This window comes from Leguminivora glycinivorella, chromosome 2 (genome assembly GCF_023078275.1).
Source record: "Leguminivora glycinivorella isolate SPB_JAAS2020 chromosome 2, LegGlyc_1.1, whole genome shotgun sequence".
NCBI lineage: Eukaryota > Metazoa > Arthropoda > Insecta > Lepidoptera > Tortricidae > Leguminivora > Leguminivora glycinivorella.
This window is the reverse complement of record NC_062972.1, coordinates 17,919,256-17,938,452: the sequence shown is the minus strand read 5'-3', so window position 1 is coordinate 17,938,452 and position 19,197 is coordinate 17,919,256. Positions and strand designations below refer to the sequence as shown.

The window sequence follows — 19,197 nt, the reverse complement described above, 5'->3', positions numbered from 1 at the left end:
CCGATCCGTTGTCGCCGTTTGGTTGACATTGACACCAAGCGTAGCGCGTCACAGTAGAAAACGTTCGACCAGCATCGGCGTATTTTGAGAAGTCTAATGTGGTTTAATATTGTTGCTTGTATATCTATGTGCACATTAAGACGCTACAGGAGCGAAAATGCTAAAATGGAAAGGAGCCCTCCTTTCAATTTGGGAATTCTAGTTTAATATACTAGTGTTATTAACTAGATTTATTGAAAAAAAATTGTCCATTAAGAACAACTCAGTTAAAAGATATTGCAAAAAAATCTTTAAAATCGAGGTTCCGCTCTCGACTGTTTCCTCCTTCAAAACTAAATCAATCGGAACTAAATTTGAGAATCTGAATAACAATGAAATAATCTATGTCGGACCGTTTAGTTTTTTTGGGTAATTGTTACCAATTTTGAGTACGTTTTTTGCGCCATAATCAATAAGGCCCATTTTGGAAATTTTTGATGGTCTCTAGCGTCTTTAAAAATTATAATATCAAAAAAAAACCAAAACGGTCCGACACAGATAAAAATAATAATTATCTGTGTTGAAAAAAATCATTGCTCTGTCGTCAAAAACCAGGCAGGAAATAGTCGAGAGCGTTTGTATGGAGAATTGACCCCTCCTGTATCGTCTTAACACTTTCGCTACCAAGAACCCGACTGTCGGGCACACCGCTCGTAGAAGCGTAGCCGATTACATGGGTTTCCCCGTATGTAGCGAAAATGTCGTAGCGCCGCGTAGAGCCCGGTTTCGAAAGTGATTGTTGCTTGTATATCTATGTGCACATTAATAAAATCGGAAAGTGAGCGTGAGCGTGGCCCGCTGGAGCACGTGGCCGAATTATCCGACGAGTAATTACCGTGTCCCCGGCGATACACGGACCGAGGTATGCTGGAAGGTACTTATCATAAAACATTGTCTAGACTAGCCTACTTAATAAATCGAATACGTTTAAACGAGCAGTTCTTATAACAGGCTTTAATGATGTCGCGGAAATTTGTTATGTGGGGATTTTTGGGGTGGAGAAATCTGTTTCGTGCGTTTTTCTTTCGCATTATTAATAATCTAAAAACATGATACAATAAAATAGAACTGCGAGCCTAGCTCGGTCGCCCAGGTATATTTAGAAACATGTACGAGTTCGTGACGTATGAATTTACTTCACTGTTATCGCCAAAAATGACTTTTAATATGTTAAAATAATTGATCCACTTCCACTTCTTTACCTCGTTGTTGTAATGATTAAATTTGATGCTTGAGCAGAGTAGGCTAGGTCTATCTAGGCCATATGTTACACCTGGATTTATTAAGACACGACACACGCTCATGTTAGACAGGAAAGCTTTATAATAAGTTTGTTACGTTGGTTATAGGTTTTATATTAGTGCCTGTCACACGCTACAACGGCTATTTAGTACACGGTGGGAACGCGTAAGCCGACGTATTTTTAACCCCCGACGCAAAAACGATGGGGTGTTTGACGTATCTGTGTCTGTCTGTCTGTGGCATCGTAGCTCCCGAACGGATGAACCGATATAGATTTAGTTTTTTATTGTTTGAAATCTGAGTAAGTCGTTAGTCGGGAGCGTTCTTAGCCATGTTTTATGAAAATCGGTCCACTATGTCAGGGGTTTTTTTTTTCAAAATTTTAATTTTAAATTAGTATTGATTCTTGATACGAATATACATCCTAATGTATATTCCTAAAAGAAATATTAGGTAAAAGTACCAGTGCTCGACAGTGTATCAATAGATTGCACTCAATCTTAAAACATTGTAATTTTAATGTGACTAAAGCGTGTCATATATTGGGGGTTAGCGTGTCGAGGACTGGTGCTTGTTCAACTTGATCATAGGACTCAAACTAGATATATGAAATCATGCGATCTATGTATTTCTATTTTTGTGGATAATTTAACTAAAGATTTATGATGTATTTTTTATTGTTTCAGAAGACACATCCGTCGTTGTCACGAAAAGGTATGTACTCATACTTGTAGTTCATGCATATTTGTATGTGCTATAAGTTTCTCCGTGGTAAACTTTTATTTACATATTTAAAAGCGAATTTATGCTTAGTGCAACACAACTCAGCGACATCGATATTAGTTGCGATTTCCATCTAAGCACGCTATGCTGCATAACATCTTATATGGACAGAGTGATGACGGAAAGAATGACATTATGTGTGTATTACGAAATAATGATTATTTATAAATAATAAGCACTGACATATTTCTCAACGAACGTGTCATACAAATAAATTATAGAACAGCGCGTCACGTCACATCATCTTTCCATAGCAACATTTAGATATGGTCTTATAACCGCACAAGATTCTTGTGCGATTTTACAACATGAACAAATCGCTACAGAGTCGTTTTTCGTTTGATGCTTGGTATAAAAACTGATATAATAAGTTGCAAAATTCATTTCATCCGATCGAAGTGTTTGTTCGTTTAAAATTTGCTTACAATGGAAGACATCATCGCTGTTACGTTAAATGACGTATGAAACGTACAGTGGGAAACAAAATTAAATTTACTGTCGAAATAACATTTTAATTTTAAAACTACTTGAAACAAATATCAGGGTGACATCAAGAGGTCCATAATCAAATTTTTTGGTCGATATTACTTACTTCTCTTCTTAATTAGCTACAAATGTGTCAAGCATCGCGTCAGTTTTAAAATGTCAAAGGTAATATTTATGTTCTTTCATTTACAACCTATATAAACTTCTCGAATTTCGTATACCTAGGGAAACAATTTACATGGCCTCTGTCTACCTGTTTTCAATAATATTGCAGTAAACTTTGCGTTACATGAAACAATGTAGGTATTTTATTAAGACAAGAAACAAAAGGTGTCCCAACACCCACAAATATCTTTATCTGTTGCAGATAAGTTACTGGGCCCTGACAAGCAAATCAATAAATCTAATACCAATAAATTTCACAGTAGGGAAAGTAGAATCAAACTATGAATTATTTGACCTAAGTAGTATACAGGATTAGAAAAGGAAAATATTCAAAATAAATGGAGTTGACTATTATCACAAAAAACATGTTTGATGATTTGAAGTGCGCATCATAAAACCTAAAAGGGATGCAAGTTTCATCCGCAGGGTAGTATTTGATGCCTTACTAAGGGCCATCAGTTGCATCAACCACATTTGACAGACACATCATCGTCACGCAGCAGAGGTCTATGGAATTTGCCACACAATAAAATTTAACGAATGCTTTAACAGTGACAGACGGTTTGGCGCAACCGGCCCTAAGTCAAACTACATTGAACCAAGTCGCTTACCTGTACATATTAGTCACTTTGTAAAACGACTTAATTTATTCTCATTTCCCAGACATAACTTTATATACAAAGATATATTATGTAGGTATAGGTGTTGTATTTTTTGAATGTGATAATACTTATTCTATTCAAAATACTGTGTACCAGGAATGTCGGGCGTTCTAAAAATATTTCGAATACAAACAGAATGTACGAGTATTGACTACAATAAATAACGATATAGATTATATCGGGCTGAGTGTACTCGGCAAGTCGGCACAGGGTGCTACAATTGGCGCTTGTGTCTATTCGCCGCAGACGTTTTGTCGTTCGCGATTATCATGTCACAGACAATCGCGCGTGTTAAAACATTTATAAAATATCTAGATGTATTGTTACTTTAGTATAGTTATGACACAATAATATATATTATTCGTTAGTAAATAGGAAGTTAGTGAAGGACATTAAATGATAGGGCTATTTATTTATTTCTGGTTTGTGGTATTATACATAACATTAGCTTTTTTGGCTAGGCTAATAGGCATTTATCGTCTATGTCCTGTTATTGAAATCGCACAATGGCTTTAATGAGTCCTCTTGGACCATAACGTTCCTAACATAGTTATAGTCCACGTAATTTCAATTTCAATATGGGCCGATCAAGTATTTCTTATAGATATTATTTACTTAGCAAGGGGTTAGCTTAGCGTAGCTAGGAGAACTACCGTACTCGTACCATTTACTCAAACATGTTGCAGTATATGTCCAGCCAGTTATAGAGTCGCACTTAAACGACAATGCTGCCAATTGCATGAATTCTCTTCAATCAGTTATATAATTTTGTCACATACGATTAAATGCATAGAGTTGCCTACTATTGCAAAAAACAAGTTTGATGCATTTGTGTACTTGAATTGCTCATCATAATCTGAAAAATAGCTAATTTAAGTTTAAAAACCTCCGGGTGGTATTTGATGCCACACTACGTCAAACTATATTAAACCAAGTCACTATTTACATACGTTGTAGATTAGCCACTTTATCAAATGACTTAAGTAATTCTCACTCGCCAGACAACGTAACATTTAGCCAACAATTATCCGTAATGCCATTGTCTTTATTCAGAGAAAGGGCGCGAAAATTGGCGCGAAGTGAAAGCGGCCATTTTGTAGCAGTAAAAGTGTCGAATCAGGCGCAATAGTAAAAGTCCTTTTGTTCTAGCTGATTGGGCGTGGGTTTCACTCTTTGTGGGTGTCGGGGCTTAGATTTCCGGAGTACTGTGTTACTTAATAGTAGAGTTATGACGTTTCCTGATTTAATAAACGTTATGTGTAGGACCATAATTCAGTACCTTATATGAACAACAAGGAACGAGTAGGTAAGAGGTATATCCCATGGCGTTGTTTTACCCTTTAAATTACCATAAAGTAGTAGTCTTTCCAAAATTTACTTTTGAATGGTAATTAAGTCATTTGTTGCTTAATAATGAATAATTATTATTTAAATATTCAATATAAAAAAAAAAAACAATACAATGCTTTTACATACATTCAAATTATTAAATTACCATTTTCTTAACACAATCCCAGGAGGCGGTCTAGCTACAAATTATGCAGGAGCAATTTAGTCATCAGATTCTCGTTAGAATATTATTAAGTTTTGTTAAACAACAAGTTTTACTTAAAATAAAACTATATAAATACAAACATTTTTCTACTAGTGATTACTTTATTTAATTCTGCTCGATTTAGTTTTCTGTATCGTGCTTATGGGGTTACCACACCAATGCCAATCGATAGTTGTTTGTATAAAAACTAACATGAACAGAACAGTAGACGTCTATCCACGCCATCAATCGATTGGTATAGTAACACCCTTAGGCAAACTGTGATAAAAACTTACTTCAAGTCATTGAACTGCCTGAGTAATCTTGATGTGATCTGAATTGTTAATTAGATGGGACTTAGTCATATTGGAAGGCAATAACAAACCGTCACTTTTTGTCTACGCTAGAAAAACCGTTGGTAAGAATGTCAATCTGTAAAAGTGTCATTGGTCGCGTTTTTGCTATAGGCATTATTTAAAGTGACAGTAACATTTTGATGACATTGACGAAGTACCTCTCAAATAAGATAACTATAACCAGACCTCGGACACTGGCGATCAAATATATGAAAGAGGCGCGTTCCTAGCACACATTCTAAGCTCGTGTAGGTGAACGCGTCCCATGCTTGTATGAGTGAGATATGACAGGTCGACTGTTCGCGTTTTTGACAGGCGGTAACTGTGAGGTATCCGAAAGGGGGTGGGCGGCACTTTCAGCGGGGAGCAGGAGTGGCCGTACTGTACGACAGTACTCTTCATTATACTGTGCTATAACTAAATTGTAAGTAAGTAAGTAGGTACTGGAAATATGGCTTAAATGAACTCAGTTTTCTAAATTTAAACTTATATTATACCTACTCTTTAAAGGAAAGTTAGATTTCTTTAATAATTATTTACAAAACGCTTATCTAACAAAATGATCTACCATAGTCAACATCATCAATTTTCCTTCTTACAAAAAATCCTATTACGAACCTGTAATCTCACAGTTCTTAAGTAGATTGCTTACAGACAAACAAACAGAAAAAGTCTTAGTTAATGTAGAAGCGAGCTATAGTTTATCCTTCCAGCTTAACCAAAGCCGTTCAAGCTAAGTATAAGAAATTAAAAAGAAAATTGCAACTTCCTCACAAGGAGTCACGACAAGAGCCTCGTCTTAAGAAATAACGTCTCGTCATTTTTTCTAGAGAGAAAATACTTTGAACCATACACTCACGGTGTTTGGTTACATTTTGCTTGCAGGTTGAAATTATGAATGTACTAGTAATCTATCATAGCTGAGGTTAAATGTCTTTGGATTTTTGTTTGAGGATCGTTGAAAATATACTCTCTTTTTGAGTCGTGGTCAGAGCATTAGTTGAATTAGTTGCAACATTGTTATTAGAGTTTTTTTTCTGGAAACTACGCAATTTAGAAAATTGAAACACTTCATCAGCATTGCATGATTATCCTTTTGTAAATGACTTTTGTGTGGTTGAAAATGTTTTTGAGTTTATATTTGCAAGCATGCCATTACTTTTTAATCTTCCTACATTGGTTTGGGTTCTTCTAGGTTACACATTTTTGAAACGAGATGTCGTGTTAATAATATATGTCCCTGAAATTTAAATAAACAAGTCATTTATAATGTGTTTGAGACGATACACAGCTAGTAGATGTAAACAACAGGTATATTAACCCTTCTTCTATGTTTGACAAGAATCCTAACAGTAATAAGGCGATTTATAAATATCAAAGTTAATTATTTTATGTCATTTTTTTGTCAGAAATAGACGACGGGTTAAATCAATAAGGTCTAGTTTACCCTTCGGGTTGGAAGGTCAGATGGCAGTCGCTTTCGTAAAAACTAGTGCCTACGCCAAATCTTGGGATTAGTTGTCAAAGCGGACCCCAGGCTCCCATGAGCCGGCAAATGCCGGGATAACGCAAGGAGGATGATGATGAGACGACGGGTTAAATTGACAAGTACCGTTTCGAACAAAAATCTTTATTACAATAATAAGTGGTCAAATATCTGCAACCCAACCAATTGTATGTGATATGTATGGAAGCAGTTGATGTGCAGCCGGCATGCAGTTCCCTGACAAGTTATTGTTAGTTGGCTTGCAGTCCACCTGTATCAGTCCCAAGAACAACTATCCAGTAGATGATCTCATGTATATCCGCAGATAATTCGACTTCATCCTGCGTCATTACGTATGCGGCGTAATAAGAGATATCGGCCCAATCGTTACCGGATCCCGTGTTTACATACAGATTTCTGCTGGATGTACACTTGAACAGTCAGTCGCAGTTCCTACTTATAGACAAAGAGGATCGAGTATTATAGAGAGTTACTGTCGAAGTAAAATATGTGCACAGTGCGTAAAATATAATAATGTTGGGCTTTTGAACCTCAGTTTTGACAATTTGGCCCATATTCTTAGCTTGATATGTGTTAAAATGTCAAATATTAATATTAGCGCCATCTAGCTGAGCGTACCCCAAAGGTGTAATGCCATCTAGGCCGCCGTACCTTTTTCTGTATGGTACTGAGGTACGTTTTTAGGGTTCCGTAGTCAACTAGGAACCCTTATAGTTTCGCCATGTCTGTCTGTCCGTCCGTCCGTCCGTCCGTCCGTCCGTCCGTCCGTCCGTCCGTCCGTCCGTCCGTCCGTCCGTCCGCGGATAATCTCAGTAACCGTAAGCACTAGAAAGCTGAAATTTGGTACCAATATGTATATCCATCACGCCAACAAAGTGCAAAAATAAAAAATGGAAAAAAATGTTTTATTAGGGTACCCGCCCTACATGTAAAGTGGGGGCTGATATTTTTTTTCATTCTGACCCCAACGTGTGATATATTGTTGGATAGGTATTTAAAAATGAATAAGTGTTTACTAAGATCGTTTTTTGATAATATTAATATTTTCGGAAATAATCGCTCCTAAAGGAAAAAAAAGTGCGTCCCCCCCCCTCTAACTTTTGAACCATATGTTTAAAAAATATGAAAAAAATCACAAAAGTAGAACTTTATAAAGACTTTCTAGGAAAATTGTTTTGAACTTGATAGGTTAAGTAGTTTTTGAGAAAAATACGGAAAACTACGGAACCCTACACTGAGCGTGGCCCGACACGCTCTTGGCCGGTTTTTTTTCTTAGACTTTAACTGTCTATACGGAGTTATACAGAGTGGGGCCTGTAACAAAGGCGAAGAGTTGAACTGTAGGCTATTCTCCTTATACTGATCAACATTTGTTCAGTGACTTTTAAAAATTATGAAGTCTTTAAATTTTTAATTTTTCATACAAAATAAATATTAGCTTCAATGTACGCCATTACTGTTGTCATTGACGTTGTCTGTCCCACTTTAGACTTAACAGAATTCGCAATACATTACCTCTTAGAAAATACTTTCAAGGGTGATAAAAATCAAAATACAAGTTATTTTTAAAAGTCGCCGGACAAATGTTGATCAGTATAAGGAGAATAGCCTAGAGTTCAATTCTTCGCCTTTGATACAGGCCCCACTCTGTATATGTTTTTGTTATAGATGAATTAGATTTACTCTCAGGAAGTTATATTTTTAAGCCCTGACGTATGTCTATCAGTGGCCTGTGGCATCGGACATCGTAATACTCATAGCTCTTGAAACTTTGAAGTTTTTTCAGTACACTTGGTGTTTTTCTCCCGCAATAGTTTGCAAAGTAGTACATTTCTTCTATATAATTATTGTCATAAGTACTGAAAAACGTACACGAACTTCCTCTTTTATCGTTCCGCACTTCTATCGTAATGTACAGAGGGCGGAATTGCTCATGGCAAAAATCTAACGTCAATAGAGTTGGAACGTTAAATTTTATCGACTATCGATTAAACTGAAATTATCAGTACCTACTATATTGTTGAGTTGTTTTCGTCGTAAGTAAGACAAGGATACTTCTTTATCCATTTATTGACTGTTTTTCGTTTTGGATTAACCATTTTTTCAAACGTGAATTACTTGCAAAAGGACTAGTGACAGAAATGGTAATCAAATGTCATACAATTTACTTTTGATCTAATCAAAGAGGTCAAAATCAAATGGTCGAATAACTAATCAAAGGTCAATGTTAAAGTCAGAAATGTAATAGATGACTGAATTTATCGATAGCTGAAAATGTCGATAAAACTGAACGTTCCAACTCTAACTATTGACATTTGATTTTTGCCATGAGTAATTCCGCGTCTGGTAATGTACTAACAGCAACACTCTTAGCTAACCATCGGTAGACGTTAATATGCCCTTGTAATAAGGATTACAAATGTACAGCTAACAGTGTTGTCGATGGTACTATATTAGGCAAATACCTATGCGTTTTGATAAAATTGGACCGGTAGATTGAATAATATCAGTTATTTTAAGGTATTTTTAATAAATAGTAATAAATACATAGTACTAATAAAATATAATAAGTGAATAAAAAGAAGCGAATGAATTTTGAATATGATTAACGTTTCTTCGTTTTAATAAAGTTTTACCCTACATAATGCTCTAGAATAATTGTCGTGTTTAAGTAAGTAAAAGTAAGTAAACACTTTATTGTACAGGAAAATAATACAGCACATAATATTTAAAATAAAAAGTTTCAGTATATGTTTATTACGGTGTCCTAAGAAGGAAAACTAACAGCCCAATAACAGGTTCATCACTTTAATCAAATAGCAATCAAACATCTCCCCCGTTCTGCTTCAAGGACTAGGCTCGATTCGACAAGTAACTGCAATGTTTCAATATTGCATATACTTCGCGTAAGTAACTGGGCCAACTGGGGTCCTACCGTTCTAGCCAAAGTAACAATCGCCTGCAGTGCGTTACCTACGATATCGAAACGGTTTGTGACTCTATTAAATATCATATCTCTCTTCTATATTACGCCGAGTCTTGCGTGGGCGACGGTCGCGCGACCGTCGCCGTCGCGTCTCATACTTCCATATCGATAAGGTTTGATTTCGTATGCGTCGCGTCGCCGTCGCGCGATCATCGCGCGACCGTCGCCCACGCAAGCCACGGCGTTAGTGCGATGACAGTGACAGCAGCGCTAGTGCGTTTCGTAATACGCTACTGATCTTAGACAGCTAGCATGATGACTTTACGGACCGGTCTTTCTTCCTTCGGTGATATGCGTCACCTTCATACTTTATGAGAATACGCACGACGAGCATAAGCTACGTACTGTCCGGCGATAGAACATGACATGTAATATCGCCATGTCACTTCGTACGTCCAGAATATGGCCCCAAGGAAACCCGTATAGGAAGCCCAACATTATTATATTTTACGTAGCACGCACACTGGTCGCATATTACTTACCACTGGCCAGTAATTGCCCTGTAAAACTGGCTTCTACCGCTTAATGGTAGGCTGGGATGCGAATAGTGTATGTGGGAATACTTGTGACTTCCTATATTAATGTACTCGCCAATAAGTCTGCTTGAAATTTTGTAAATAAGTCTGCTGGAAAATTAGTAATTGTTTAAAAAACCATTACAATATAGGTACAGCTTTCAGAATCAGAATCTCTTTATTTGTGAAAACATAGGTACATTTTAGGTGGTAACAGTACATATTGTTTCTCTATGTTTTACCCGCGAGTGCAGGTATACTAACTTTTTGATTGCATGCAGCGTGCAGCTTAACTTTTCAGGCCCGTTGCATTGTTATTTTTCGCCAAAGGCACAGTATAATAAAGAGTACTATCGTACAGTATGGCCACTACCGCTCCCCGCTGAAAGTGCCGCCCACCCCCTCTCGGTTACCTCACAGTTACCGCATGTCAAAAACGCGAACAGTCGACCTGTCATATCTCACTCGCACAAGCATGGTACGCGTTCACCTACACGAGCTTAGAATGTGTGCTAGGAACGCGCTTATTTCATATATTTGACCGCCAGTGACCGAGATGTGCCAAAGGTCCTTTAATTGTCATTATTCTTTATTTGTCGCAATAATACTGGCCAGTCAGAAGTAAATAACGATAAGTATATGTTACCCCATTTTTTTAATTAAAATATTTGTAAACTCAAAAGTGGTGGCAATTTATCAAAAAAATGTCGCCAGCAGGCTTGGTACAATACCTAAAGTAAAGGGCCTATATTAAATGTAAGTATAAGCAATCTATTAACATTAATTTCAATTAAAATTATTGTGTACTTAAATCGAACTTTGTAATATGAACGAGTTTGATGACAGTCTTTTCGATTTCCATGTGTATCAAGTTCAGCCGTCCGTAGTTTTGTATTTTGTCACTTTTTAATCATATTCACTCTCCAATATCATCGAGATAATAATACAGAATTACAGACGCGCTAAAATCTTGCATTTGCATACATTTTGTATATATTTTCGTTAATAACAGTCTACCATATTACTTCCATGTAGCTATCTTGCGCCACCATTACCTATATTTTTTTCTCTTTACAAGCCTTTTACAAGATAGGTTTTCTAGGGATGCCAGTTTTAAGTTTAAGGCATATTATGCGAATAGCAAACTTGTATTTCCATTATTTTCTACGTAAATACCAATTCTGATAAATAAGTACAATAGGCTACTAGACTCATATCGAATTTGGCACAATAAATGATTGTCTTCTGTAGTATTTGACATAAAAAACAATATTTATAGATTTTGGATATTAAAAGTTTATGATGGCTACGTATTTTCGATAAAAAAATGTGTGTAATTTATTATTCATTTTGGCCACCGAAAACGCTGTCAGCTATGTATGTATTGACGTCATCGAATTCGAACCTTACTGCATATCAAAACAATAACTGACATATTGAACTTTATGCCTTCATACTTAAAAAGTCAGAAAATGTTGTTTTCGAATAGAATGACCTGATCTATAGATCTATAGATTATCTGGGCATCAGGGCCCCGTTTCTCGAAAGGTACAAGCCTTGTATTACAAGTGTGTTTCCATGACAACTCATACAGTTTGACAGTTCGCGCACTTGTAATACAAGGCTTGTACCTTTCGAGAAACGGGCCCCTGATGCCCAGATAATCTATAGATTACCATGACTGTGTTGTTTTCGTAAAAGTTTACTTTCAAAATATTTTTTGCTGGTTTTAAGTCATAATAAAATATGGTAATATTTTATTTCGGTTAATTGGACAGTACTTTATCATATAAAACAGATTTAAAAAAAAGGGTAAAGTAGCCTATTATTTACCTTACCAAGAAAGCATTCTTGGTAAGCGTAATTAAGTCAACTGGTATAAATCGACTACTTAGTAGACTGTTTTCTAGATTATGATTAACAAGGGAAATAATAATACCGAATACCATGCAAAAGCTGAACAATACAATATAGGTACAATACAAATATGTTGCACACCTCGATAAAATACAATACAAAATAAAGAAGCAACACAAAGGTAAACACAGGCGGTCTTATCCCCAAAGAGCGATTTCGTCCAACACCAACAACGTCAACGTTACTCAACGTCATAAATCTAGGTCAAACTAGGTACATAATATGAAAAAGATAATTACTTCTTCTTCTGGTGCTTGAATTTAAATAGAATTCTTTATTTTAAACCAGCTTTTTTCCGCAGCATCGCTTTCGTCAGTAAGAGACAAAAAGTAGCCTATGTCACTTTCCATCCCTTCAACAATATCCACTAAAAAAATCACGTCACTTCATCGCTCCGTTTTGCCGTGAAAGACGAACAAACAAACAGACACACACACTTTCCCGTTTCTAATTTTAGTATGGATGTGTCAACCCTATCACAGCTCCCGGTAGAGTCAGCAAAATATTACAGTACGTACATGTCCGTAATTACTAGAACTTGCGTAAGCTATTACACTTTAATCAGGCAGGCTGCGAGTAAGATGGCAGGGAATTATGTGTATCAACCTTATATAAAACTTGATTTCACTAGCAGCACTCCGCAATATGGTATAGGTATTATTGAGTGGTTATTTTAGGATTTAAAAACCTCATCTTAATGTAGTATAACCGATAGGTAGTATACAGAAATAATATCTATAACAATATAATCACAAAATTAAAATTTTGATAAAACCCCCGACCGCGACTTAGTAGACCGATTTTCATGAAACATGGCTAAGAACACTCCCGACTAACTCAGCTTTCAGACAAAAAAAAACTAAATCTAAATCGGTTCATCCGTTCGGGAGCTACGATGCCACAGACAGACACACACACACAGACAGACAGATAGACAAACAGACAGACAGACGGACAGTATTTTTTGCGCCGGAGGTTAAAAATAAACCTTATCAGTCTTTGTACCAATTTTTTTAACCCACAGGCACTTTTATTTAGCAAATAAAAGTTAATTGTAGGATATGGGGTCGATTTTGGTGTGGTTGATAGCCTATCAACATGTCACTGCAATGCCACGATTTCTTTGAATCACTAAATTGCAATCCCCTCAAGTGGCAATGAAAACTTAGCAGTTTCATGTGTTCAACTTTTACATATTCCTACTCCTTAGTGACCGGCCACACCAGAGCGTCGCGTGTCTCGGGGCGCGCAACGGGCGTCCGCGCCACGCCGCTTCAGTGTAATTCAAAAAACGCCTCCTCAGTACATCTTATCTTATACTTTTAAACGAGCAATTCTTGTATATTTATTTATTTATTTATTTATTTATTTATATATATATTTATTTACACTGACGATCTCGGAAACCGCTCTAACGATTTCGCAGAAATTTGTTATGTGGGGGTTTTAGGGGGTGAAAAATCGGTCTAACTTATCCTTAGGTCCCGGAAAACGCGAATTTTCGAGTTTTCATGCGTTTTTCTTCGCGCGCCATCTCGTGTGCAGTAGTTGTACTGTTAAGACAGAATTCTTTCGGTCGATGTAAGTACTATTTATTGCAAACACTAGATGGCGACACAGGTCAAGGCTAAAACGAATAGAAAATACACTATTTGAGTTTTTGTGGCGAAATGCGCGCCATCTCGTGTGGAGTAGTTGTGTTGTTAAGGCTGAGAATTCTTTCGCTCGATGTAGGTACTATTCATTTTTGAACTAGATGGCGACACATGTCAAGGATACGAAACAGAACCGAGCGAAGCTCGGTTGCCCAGATATTTTTGTATAGGAAAGACGTAAGACGCGCCCCAGGTGGCATGGCGGCGGCGGGGCGCGCGCCGCGCCGCTTGGCGGCGCGCCTTACGTCCTTCCTATACAAAATGTACTGAGGAGACGCTTTTTGAATTACACTCAGGTGGCGTGGCGCGGACGCCCTTTGCGCGCCCCGAGACACGCGACGCATAAGTGGGAACGCTGCCTTACAGCAATACGATGTTTATGTATTTGCAATTTAAGCAAATAATCCCGACGAAGTAAGCTCACTAAGTCCCATTGCATAATATAAGTAAGTAGGTTACTCCAATGACAGCTCCCTTATAATCTTGCATTTAGTCTGACGCTTCACAAAATCCAACTCGCTTAGTCAGCCTAATATCGTTTGACGTCGTGGTCCAGGCCGTATGGCCAATATTACAATAGTTAAGTCCCCGTGGCTAACGATGCGCAACTGGCTCTGTCGCACCAGTGAAGATCGACAGAGTTAACTACCATATGCTACGGAGAGTTAACGATTGTACTCTTGGCTATAGGGCTAGTATTTGAGCCGTCATTTAAGGCTAATCGGCGATCGGGCAGCGGGTCACTGCCTGATCGGTATCTAGTAATCACGCGGGCTAGGAATTCGGCTGACTCACTGTTTGCGTAACTCTTTTAATGAGACGGTTTTGAACTACAACTACCTAAATGTAGTTAAAATAGGAACCTTCTTTTATATTCTTTGGAAACTTGTTAGCTTTATTAATATCAGAAAATTAACATACTGAAATTAAGCCTAGGCAAAATCCTAGGCGCTGTCAAGAAACCAACTCCGCAACCTAGTGAGGGTGCTCACAGAGCACTGCCACCTGAACAAGCACATGCACACTATCGGGAAATGTGCAAACGGGTGGTGCAGATCCTGTTTAGAGTCTGAAGAAACGCCCGTGCACATCCCGGCAGAGTGCCCCACTCTAATGCGTACACGTAACATGATTCTGGGCAGCTACCAAATACACCCAGATGATATGAGGTATCTCGATTCCAAAAAGATACTACAAATCTTCGAATTTGTAGGACTTGATCGAGAGTTGTAGGTGGCGATCATAATAGATCAGAAATGGTCGCAGTGACACATAAGGCGCTATGATACCTTACTTAGCCCCTAACAAAGAAGAAGTAGCCTAGGCATTCAAATAGGCCCTTGACTCCCTTAATTGGGGCATTGTACCAAGAATGTCGGCAACCTTTCTGTATCTCAATGGTGATACACTGTGCGAGGAAGTCGTCAGCTCTTCGGTCACCAGGTCTGTAAACCAGACGCTTCGAGATTTTACTCGAGATTTTTATTTGTATTAACTGCCCAACTTTTCAGACTAATATAAGGACATCTTAATCTATTAAAACACGTTGGAAAGGGTTGTATCAAGTGACAGTAAAAGTGGAATAAGTAACGTAAATCCTGCTTGCTTGCTCCCCAGTTTTTGGTCTAATGGTGCTCTCACACTGGCTGTTACAAATGTTATATAACACTCTGTGACAAAGACAGCGTCATGTCAATGCCATCGCGCTGTCCCTGTCACAGTGTGGAAGCACCATCAGTAGAATATTAAAATATCGCCAATAACACGTATAACCTTCATACAAGTACTTAGTGCTCTAGCATCAGTTGCAAGCGATCTTTTGTCAATACAAAACCCACCAATAATACTTATACCAATACTAATATTGTGCCTGAAGACTAGATAACTTGAGCCTTTTGATATTCAACTCATATATTGGCGAGCTGCCAAGTGTTACAACCATAATATTCTAAACTTCAATTATGTATATATATTTCTAAATGAGACATACTTACGTCATTTATTAAAACAAATCAAGGTTAAATTAAGCAAAGAAAGACTTTAAGTCTATAAACAGTAGATTATTAATCGGGATTCAATTTGTACCCCTGATCCAGTAGTTACATCACTGAGCTACAAGCAGAATAAATAATAGGACTTAGAGGTAAATGAAAGACCTCTGTTTAGTTTATTTACAAAACGTTGAAACACTGTGTATGATTGACGAAACGCCTTAATCTTAGAGCCTAGCATAAAACTGAGCAATGCATAATATTGCATTACAGAAACGGATATAAAAATAATGTTGAGTGGCGATAAGTTTGTCTAACTTGTACAACAATGTCACTTTTGACACTGCTTTTCAATCCATATCTAATAGGTAGGTACGTTTCTAATCTGGCTGTTTTGGATTTTTATTAAGTACTTGCATATTTGTTGTGAATTTAAAAAATATACTTACACTCGAAAGATCGATGTTACATATATATTTTTTCTTTTGTGAAGACGATACAGGAGGGGTCAATTCTCCATACAAACGCTCTCGACTATATCCTTCCTGGTTTTTGAAGATAGAGCAATGATTTTTTCAACACAGATTATTATTATTTTTATCTTTTTTTTTATATTTTTAGTTTAAAAGACACTAGAGCCAACGAAAAATGTCCAAAAACGGCCTTTTTCATTATGGCGCAAAAAAAGGTGTGATACTCAAGATTACTAACAATTAGCCAAAAAACTAAAAGGTCTCGACACGGACTATTTCATTGTTATTCAGATTCTCAAATTTCGTTCCGATTGATTAAGTTTTGGAGGAGGAAACAGTCGAGAGAGGAACCTCGATTTTAAAGATTTTTTCAGTACAGATGGTGTTTTTTTTACGCACTAGTGCGAGAAGTGGTTCATTATATGCCAGGTCGAAACTTCGGAGGCTCATCTGTACTGAAAAACGTCGTACGATACACGTGCGAAAAGGAAATTCGTAACTCGTGTCGACTTAAAACAGTCCCTTCGGTCGTGTTTTAATTTATCGCCACTCGTTTCGAATTTCCTTTTTTACGCACTTGTATCGTAATGTACTATTTCAGTACAGATGGTGTTCTTTTTACGCACTAGTGCGAGAAGTGGTTCATTACGTGCCAGGTCGAAACTTCGAAAGGCCATCTGTACTGAAAAACTAGATTTGTCGTGTCGATTTATCGCCACTCGTTTCGAACTTCCTTTTTTACGCACTTGTATCGTAATGTCTATTTCGCAATATCTTTAAACGTTCTTAATGGACATTTTTTTTTTTCTATACATCTAGTTGAAAGGAGCCCGCCTTTTCATTTTAGCTGTTTCGCTCCTGTATTGTCTTAAGTGCCGTATTTAAGATACATTTGAGTGCCACTAAACTAGCCCTTATTTTAGACAACATAACGCCGAAACTTTAACAAATAAATAGATAGACATCAGCATTTCTGATCACGTTTTTGCTTTGTCTACGCTCAAATATTAGGTCGATGCCACCGAATCCAAACAGTTTAAACTATTCAGTACACCTACTCAGCAAGAATCGATCTCTTCTACTTGCATCTCATTCTCTCTACGCGATTTGGAAAGAGATAAATGATATTGGGTTCTCGCGGTGTGTGAAATTGGAGTCTGGCGTGATCTTATTAATTGTTTTGTTTTTATTCTGAATTCGAATTGTGAACAATGTGCTGGCGGTTACACAATCCCACAATTCGTTGCAGTGATGGTTCGAATTTTGATTTGCACGAGTATTAAACGTACGAGTCGATAATAAAATTTCTGTGATGGAATATGTAGCTTAATAAATATTAAATTAAAAATCCTACAATTTTGCTGCTTTAGTTGAACAATTTCATTAGGACAACAAATATTATTGATACAGTTATTATGAGATGCACGGTATTATGAACGCCAAGTAGATTTTTCAGTTTTCATCAAGATGTAGGTACCACCGTAGGTATAAAAACTTTGCAAACTCTGCTAAGATTCAAGTGACTGATGAATAATTTCTAAGTAGATACAAAAAATAGTTCGGTTGAAAGGAAAATTTGCAAAATGGGACTTCGTTGTTTTCAAAATCAATTAAATGACTTCTTACGTTTTTACTATACATATATATATTATGTAATAATTATGTTTCTTATAAAGCTCCTTCAGACGACGACGTTTGACTACTAAAATAACTACCTATAATATTAATTAAATACCACCAAATAAATATCAAGAAAAGGGTACATACGTAAATATTGTTATAGAAGAAAAATGTAATAGAGTTACTTATACATATTAAATTCATTTCGTCATTTGCACGCATGTCCACGTTCCATATAAGGTATATACATGGCATAGTAAATCCGTTAAAAAGACCAGTCCTCAACAGTAAAATGCTTGTTTAAACACTTGACGTTTAATATCGTCTTCATAATTAACAAGCGTGTAGGTACGAACTTGGCCCATTTTTGCCCTTCGGCGGCAAGTCGGCAACCGGCTGGGCCATGCTTGCCTCGCGTGTCTGTAACTAGAATGTGACCGGAGCAATCCCCTGCTGCCGGATGATTTACTTTACGCATCTCTTGGGGTCCTGTGGGCTAATGTAAAATCTAGGCCTATTTGCGCAATAAATGATTTGTATTTGTATCTATAAAAGTAGCTGAAGTTAGTAAATAGTGCAGAACTAAATGTAATAGTTATTTGTTATACAAGGGGGCAAAGTTGTATTTTAACGCCGAGTGTGGAATTTGAAAAACGAGCAAGTGAAAGGATTCTATAGTTGAACCACGAGCGAAGCGAGTGGTTCGAGAATAGAATCCTGAACTTGCGAGTTTTTTAACACACGAGAAGTAAAATACATTTGCAACCGAGTGTAACACAAAACTTTTCCCGTCACTATAGCGAGGAAACTACAACGCAAAAAATGTGTTTATCACTGCTTCCAGTAGTTCCACAGGTGGTAAATCATCTTTATTACTAGATTAACCTACTTTTATATCAATTTTAAAGCAGTTATTTTGACTTTATTCAAGGTCAAATTACTTTACCCACTAGTGGATAAAATGCGTTTTTACCCGCTGGTATTAAAGGACAAAACACGTGTTTCCGAGCTAGTGAGGGGAAAAGAACTTTATGATGCTACATGCTTGTCGGTTTAATATTATGTGTCGAGTGTTGATCCATTCTTAAAGAAATCGCACATACTAAATATTGCTGATAGGTACTTATCTAAGTATGTTTACTTCAGCATCTTGGGCACTATGCCTCAGGGGCACTATGTCTTTAGACTTAGATTTTTAGTTTTCTTTTTAATTGCCTAGTGTATGATATTTATTGTATGGAATTTTCATTTTAAGTGTTTTTAATA

At 37.0% G+C, this 19,197-nt stretch overlaps 1 protein-coding gene across 1 annotated transcript in view; it reads left to right on the top strand.

The window, feature by feature from the left end:
- LOC125234236 overlaps window positions 1-19,197 on the top strand; it is a 180,641-nt gene that overhangs the window by 46,174 nt on the left and 115,270 nt on the right. The window contains 1 exon segment of the mRNA XM_048140445.1: window positions 1,968-1,995. The gene's annotated coding sequence lies outside the window, so the exon portion shown is untranslated.